Source organism: Carassius carassius, chromosome 10 (assembly GCF_963082965.1).
Source record: "Carassius carassius chromosome 10, fCarCar2.1, whole genome shotgun sequence".
NCBI lineage: Eukaryota > Metazoa > Chordata > Actinopteri > Cypriniformes > Cyprinidae > Carassius > Carassius carassius.
The window spans coordinates 25,523,770-25,530,846 of NC_081764.1; the positions used below are offsets into that span (position 1 = coordinate 25,523,770).

The window sequence follows — 7,077 nt, forward strand, 5'->3', positions numbered from 1 at the left end:
AGCGAATCAATGCGTTTTTGTAAGAAAGATATCCATATTCAAAACGTAATAATCGCTTTAAACTAGCAGTTCTGGGAAAATGACGCACCAGCACCGGTGAGTCTCATGAAAACCAACGTTTGTTTACAGGATCAAAAAAAGGAAAATTTCCTTACTTTAGCAATGGATCTTTAGTTTCGTCTTGGATTATATCGAAATCCTATGACATTCTTATTTGCAAATCCTCCTTTTGTACTTCTAATTAGTGACGGTTGTTTTGTTTTGATCTCTCTGCTGCATTTTCGCTTGCTTGCGTCACTTGTAAAGCTGACCTCATATGTCATTCACCTGGAACTGCTTAGTTTACAACAGTGAACGCAAGCTAGATCAAAGTGATTATTAAGTTTTGAATAGAGACTAAGATGTGACAAAAGAAAGCAGAGTTTTGAAACTCTTATGATACGAGCCCTCATGTTTTGCTAGTAGAGTTGAAATGTTAAAATGTAAAAAAATAAAATAATAATAATAATAATAAAATACTAATAAAATAAATAAAACACCTTTATTCTGTGGCACTTAAAAAAAATAATTTGGAGCCTTAGTTTTTTCCTACAGGAAAAAAAATACCATGGCCATAGTTAGGGTTTGAAAGTTTGTGTGGTCTGGGTGGGAATTGTGCTATAATAACCCCACTCATTATGTACACTAAGCACTTTAAAAGAGATTGATATTTAGATGTTTGTGAAAGATGTTTTCTCTGTTTTGGAGGAACGAGCATTGTTAAATTATATCACATTGAACCATTGATTTAGGTTTGGGGTATATAATTTTATCAGTTGTTTATTATTCATTCACCAATACATAGGTATTACTGTTATAATTTTCATTAATAACCATTACTATATAGATGATAACTAGTGTCCTAATGAATGATGTTGGCATGACTTTGTGAAAATGTAACTACAATATGAAATAGCATAGACATAACATACTTGTTCTACAGATCTGTTAAATGCTACTGTTTGATAGTGTTGATAATGTATCTGACAGATAAGATAATATCTTCTGTAGTCGCTAATGGCCAACAAACTCTGTTTAGTCTGTTCATGCATTCATGACCTCTAGACTGGACTATTGTAATGCACTTCTAGGTGGTTGTCCTGCTTTGTCAATAAACAAGCTACAGGTAGTCCAAAATGCAGCAGCTAGAGTCTTTACGAGGTCAAGAAAATATGATCATATTACCCCAATTTTACAGTCTCTGCACTGGCTACCTATTAAGTTCCGTATCAGTTACAAATTATCATTACTTACCTATAAGGCCCTAAATGGTTTAGCTCCTGCATACCTAACTAGCCTTCTACCACGCTACAACCCATCACGCACCCTAAGGTCACAAAACGCTGGACTTTTGGTAGTTCCTAGGATAGCAAAGTCCACTAAAGGAGGTAGAGCTTTCTCACATTTGGCTCCCAAACTCTGGAATAGCCTTCCTGATAATGTTCGGGGTTCAGACACCCTCTCTCTGTTTAAATCTAGATTAAAAACGCATCTCTTTCGCCAAGCATTCGAATAATGTATCTCTTAAATTGTGAGTGTAGTTGCATCTGATCAAATGTGCATTTTTATTCATTAGCTTGGGTTAAACTAATTTTACTTTGTTGGATCAGCAGCTATGCTAATGATGTCTCTATTTTGTTTCTATGTTTTGCCACGGGATGTAACTAGGATTTACACAAGCTCCAGTCTGGATCCAGAACACCTGAGAAGAGATGATGCTGACCCTCAGAGGACCTCAGATGATGCTAACCCTGAATCAACAAACAGAACTAACAATTATTGCTACATGTGTGACTGCATCATATAATAATTATTAATTAATAATATTAATAATGTTCATCGTCTAGCTGACTACGTCTTGTATTAATTTTTTCTAAAAATCCTGTCAAACATGCACAAACTGACAGTCACCACCATAAGCTACTACTAAATATTGTAGAAACATTATTTTCTGTAAAGTTGCTTTGTAACGATTTGTATTGTAAAAAGCGCTATACAAATAAACTTGAATTGAATTGAATTTTATTTAATTTTAGAAAGGCTACACCTTTGCTGTTCAACATTTTGTTTCAGAAATGCAAACAATTAAATATTGAAATTTTAACTTTATTTTATTTTAAAAAATGACTGCCGGTAAAAGGAAATTATAAAAGTAGTTTTTAAATTATTATTTATTTCACATGGATTTAAATCAGATTCGGTCAGATGTCATTTTACACCCAGATGGTGCATCTTACGTGACTTGACTTGGGTCAACTTACCCCAAACCCAGGGCAAACTAAGCTATGGGAACACTTTTTTATAAGAAGCCATATTTTTAGAACCCTTTGTCATAGATACAATCTGATCATTTAAAATGATAGGAATACTTTCATTTGAATAGGATAGATACTTTGATTGTTCTTCTGCGTCATTTTCCACAATAGTAAAAAGTAGCTAATCTTACCCCACTCTCCCCTATAAGTATTTGACATTTAATTTAATATGTACATTTACAGAATAAATCTATATTATATACTAATAAACAACTAATTTAGAACATTTATACTATATTTTAACCTATTTATAGGCCTACTATTAATATAGTTTTAATAAAATATGAAGTGTTATACATTACTAGTATCAAGAAAAGGGATTATAATGGGAAATATACTTAATTACAAGACATTTTTGTCTACAAAGCATGCCAACAACAGCAGATTTGGTGTTATCTATGTTAGATCTGATCAAGTACAATAATTTGATCAGACAGTCTAATTTAAGGACATGGATATTTTGTACAACACTTTTAGAAGGCATTATCGACAAAAACAAAAACTACCAACTAATTACTAATTCAGCAGATCAACCACTGACTAATATGGATCGTAATGCATCTACCTGGTAAAGCAACAACCTTCTGGGACTATGGTCTCCACTTTCCAGAGTGCGGCACACAGATTGTGAGTTAAGATGCTGAGCAGGCAGGAAACACGGTGCAAATTTACGGTATCAGCAGATCTTTAGCGGAGCAGTAACAGGCAGCTTTGAGCTGGGGTGATGGGGGGAATGGTGAGAGGGGCACCTCAGCCAAAGAGGGCAAAGGGGCAGTGGCTCTAGCCACCGCGCAACCCCCCGTCCACAGCCCTGATCAGATGATAGAAAGCATGTAGACCATTTTTTCAGCAAAGTTTTGATCATGTTGATAATTTAGAAGCTTACTGTCCTCACTATCTGTTCTTTAAAAAAATGGTGTAAGAAAAAATGATGAGGACTCTGAAGATCTCGATGAAGATGTTTATTAATTCACGCAATGTCCGAACTGTTAGAACTCTTGTGAATGCGCTTCTAAAGTCTGCGATCCGCCATAATACAAGAAGAAGAAGAAGAAGAATGCCTCATGTTTGCTGCTGTGAAGCTCGTTCAAAAGAGTTCTAACAGTTCGGACAAGTTCCGTTTCTTGCACAGACCAATCATTTTGTGTCTTTACACATCAATGAATTGTCACAAGCCGTAGGGTTTAATATGGATTTGTATGTGCATGTTGTTGTTTTTTTAACTTACACTAAGTAGACATCGAAAACGCCTCTTTTACCCGCTCTTTTACCCGCGGCGGCGGCGGTATAAAGTGCATTTGCAGCCTTTGACCGCTGAGTGGCGCTTTAACCATAAGTTATCAAACAAGCGCATCAAAGCACATTTTCGCAAATAGACATCAGTTTTGCCTCACTGATGTGTTACATTTAACTGCTTCAGTCACGGAAAATGAAAGAAAAACACTATAATTGCATTTCTTAGAATGAATTCAAGCAGGATATGTGAAGCATGTGCCTGAGTCTGTGCTTATATTTTCTAAGCTACATGGTATTAAACCATATTTTAGATTGGACACATTTAAAAGGTGTGCAGTATTATTTATATTATATTAATTATGCGTTATATTATTCAAAAGAAATTGTGGTTTACTTTGCATCTGAGCATTAAAAGTGGTAGCCTATTTTAGGGGGGTAGGCTACATGGATTAATATGCAAAATGTCAATATTTTAATATATTTTGCCTATATTTTAATTTATATTTTAAATTAATATATTTTTTCCTTTAATAAAACAACATGCATTTTTTCGTATTTGTTACCTGTCCTTTATTTTGACATAACTTATTGGGAAAAAGACATTTGTCTGTAAACTGATTAAGAAATTGTTGCATGTTTAAATGTGAAGCACGTTCCCATTATTTAGGCCTAATTTGCCTAAAACAAGAAACGAATAAAATTAAACCGGCACGATTAAATCTTTGAAACTCTAAAGAATTAATAAAACGTCCTCACGATTAAACTCAAGTTCTCTCATTATAATCAACAACATTCACACGATGTAAAAAAAAAAAGCTTTAGTAATTGACAACTAAAGTAATTTTAAAGGGAACCTTCTTTACTTGTTTTTAAAGTAGGGTAATATCATATGGCCTAAGAAAAAAATCCCTGTTTTTTTTTTTTTGGAAAAAAAATCTGATTTATGATTTAAACCGATTTTTAAATCAATATTCAAATGACGAAGAAATTTTACAAAAAAAAAGTTTTAATATAGTTCTTTATCATTCATTTATCAGTCAAATTTATAACTGCAACAAGATGATTAAAAAAAAACTACTGTTATTACCTTAATGCTGGAAAGATGCTATTTTTTTTAATAGCCCATCATGCATTTAACCATCCACTCAGCTTTAAGAGCTGTTCAGATTAAAACTGCCAGCTCCGCAGTGAGTCAGTGTCATGGACGGAGGACCTGTTAATATTTTTTCTAGTTTATATTTCCATCTGGTTATGCCGCTGGTTTAGTTTTTTTTTTTTTTTTTCTTATAGAACTTATTTGTAAATAGAGCAGTCACTGTCTGTGTCTACACCGGACGCGAGAGTTGTCATCTGTGCCCCACAGCGAAAAGTGTGTCTAAACTTGATGACATCACACTATAGTGTGAAATCATCTGAACACAGTATCAGAACATTTCATCATAAACAGAACGAGCATCAGTTCACTGATGGGGATCGTGTCCAATGTATCCATCACTGTGTTCTGTTGTCTTTTGTTGGATCGTTCCACTCGTGTCCAGTGTAGACCTGGCATGCGTTTTTTATTGTTTTATTTTACAGCCCTGCTTGTTTTAATGTTTTTATTAAATATCTGTATTGACTGCATGGTCATATTATCGAATTATTTACTGCCATGCGACCTACAAAAGTAAAGCTTGGCGAGTCGATGAACGAGCATTGCTGCAGGTTGATTTTTGGCGGATGTGCTGTGCTTGTGCAGCCGCGGTCATCTTCATTTCGTCGGGTGAAACGTCTCTCTCACTCACAGCAGAGTCTGTGAGAAGCAACAACTTCCCCTCCACTGATACCAGAAACACGCTTCACATTCACTCCGTGAATAAAGTATTTCAGTATATTTGAAATGTTATGTTCATAACATAGCATATAAAATAATAATAATAAAAAAATAACAGGAGAGTTTCAAAGTGGCTTAAGCTATTTTGTGTAAACTTTTTTCCCTATAGCCTATCACATGCCAAACTAATAACATTGTAAGCATTACATCTTTAATTGCTGCTTTCTGCTGTGAAAATTTTGTTTGTGATGAAAATAACAGTATATTTTTGTCAGTTATTTTATCTAAACAGATCCATTAACTTCAAGATTTCAAAATCAGATAGCATGCTGATAATGTAGTAGCACTGTAAGATTAAATTTTTTTGAACGCATTATTGCGAAAGCGATTGAGTGTGAATCTGTTTATATCATGCTTTAACCCGAAAATAATAAGTAAAAGAAACAGACAAACTCTTAACATCCCGCTCGACTCTTGCAGTCAACCTTCTGATCAAGCTAAATATGTTGGCTGTTGGCATTAATTTTACTCGTGATAAGAAGCTCATATTCAAGTGTTTGTGCAAAAATTATTAATGTGCATTAATGACAGGGAGGCACCATCTCATCACTTTAATTTTTCATGATAATGAATGTATAATTTTTTAATTAACATAATATCGTGGTGTCTCACATAGGTACATTAAAAATATATCTACAGAAAGCTTGAAATGTTTTTAGACGAAAACGAATAGTGTAATGTGTGAATGTTGCATTTCTCTCGTCGGAGAGAGCCAGCACTGTGAATATAATCAAAACAACAGTCTTATATAAACCAGTTCAGCAAGTGAAAGCCTCATAAGACACTGTCCATATGAAAGAGCAATTCACACCTTTATCTCGACCCCCACAATCCATGAATAACTACCCAAAACCCAACCCCCTCCAGCTGAACAGAATTCGTTCTGTGTTTTGGCTCTGAGGAACGGTGTGTTACTGGGCTGAAACATGCTTGCACTCAGCAGTATCCTACTCTTTGTATTCATAATTTTCTCGCAGCCCTTATTATTATTTTCACAAGACCATAATGATAATAACAAATCATCAATTAATAATTAAAAATTATTTTATGAAAATCATTGTTATTTGTGATCGTGGATGTTTGCGGGAGGCTTTAAGACCAAGCAGAATCCTCTGTTCCCGCCTCACAGCGCACGGGTCTCGAGGCTTCACTGTCTGCTGTTTGACTTTACTGAATCAGATAGAGGCGAATAAAACTTATTGATCATTCATGAGCCCAGGGCCAGCGCAAGCTCAAATGCCGCTCTAGGCAGAGCACGATCGTGCTGCCCCCCTCACATTCACAATTAGGGATCCTTAAGATGCATGTAAACAATTTTTTTTTAATCTATGAAATTACACTAAAATAAAAACGTGCAAGCATGTTTTCAGAGTTTTTAATTTTTTTAATTCTGCAAAAAGGTGAAAAGGGTAGCCTACACAATGCAACATCTAAGTATAAATTCTGTTTTATAGGCTAATAGACAATGTACAGAATAAAACTAAACATATGCACACATTTTTTTTAGCTCACAAAACTGGAGTTTTCAATTGTTTTCTTGACTGATACACACATTCACACACCTACATTTCAGAAGCGTGCGCGTCGGGCTTTCGCAGCGGCAAACGCCTTGAT

The 7,077-nt window shown here is 34.8% G+C and overlaps 1 long non-coding RNA gene across 1 annotated transcript in view; it reads left to right on the forward strand.

Moving 5' to 3' along the window:
- The window catches only part of LOC132152011 (uncharacterized), a 461,940-nt gene extending 459,879 nt beyond the window's left edge, over window positions 1-2,061 (forward strand). The window contains exon 3 of the long non-coding RNA XR_009436463.1: window positions 1,708-2,061. This is a non-coding gene — a long non-coding RNA (uncharacterized LOC132152011). The remainder of the gene's footprint in view (window positions 1-1,707) is intronic.
- Window positions 2,062-7,077: the final 5,016 nt, after the last annotated feature.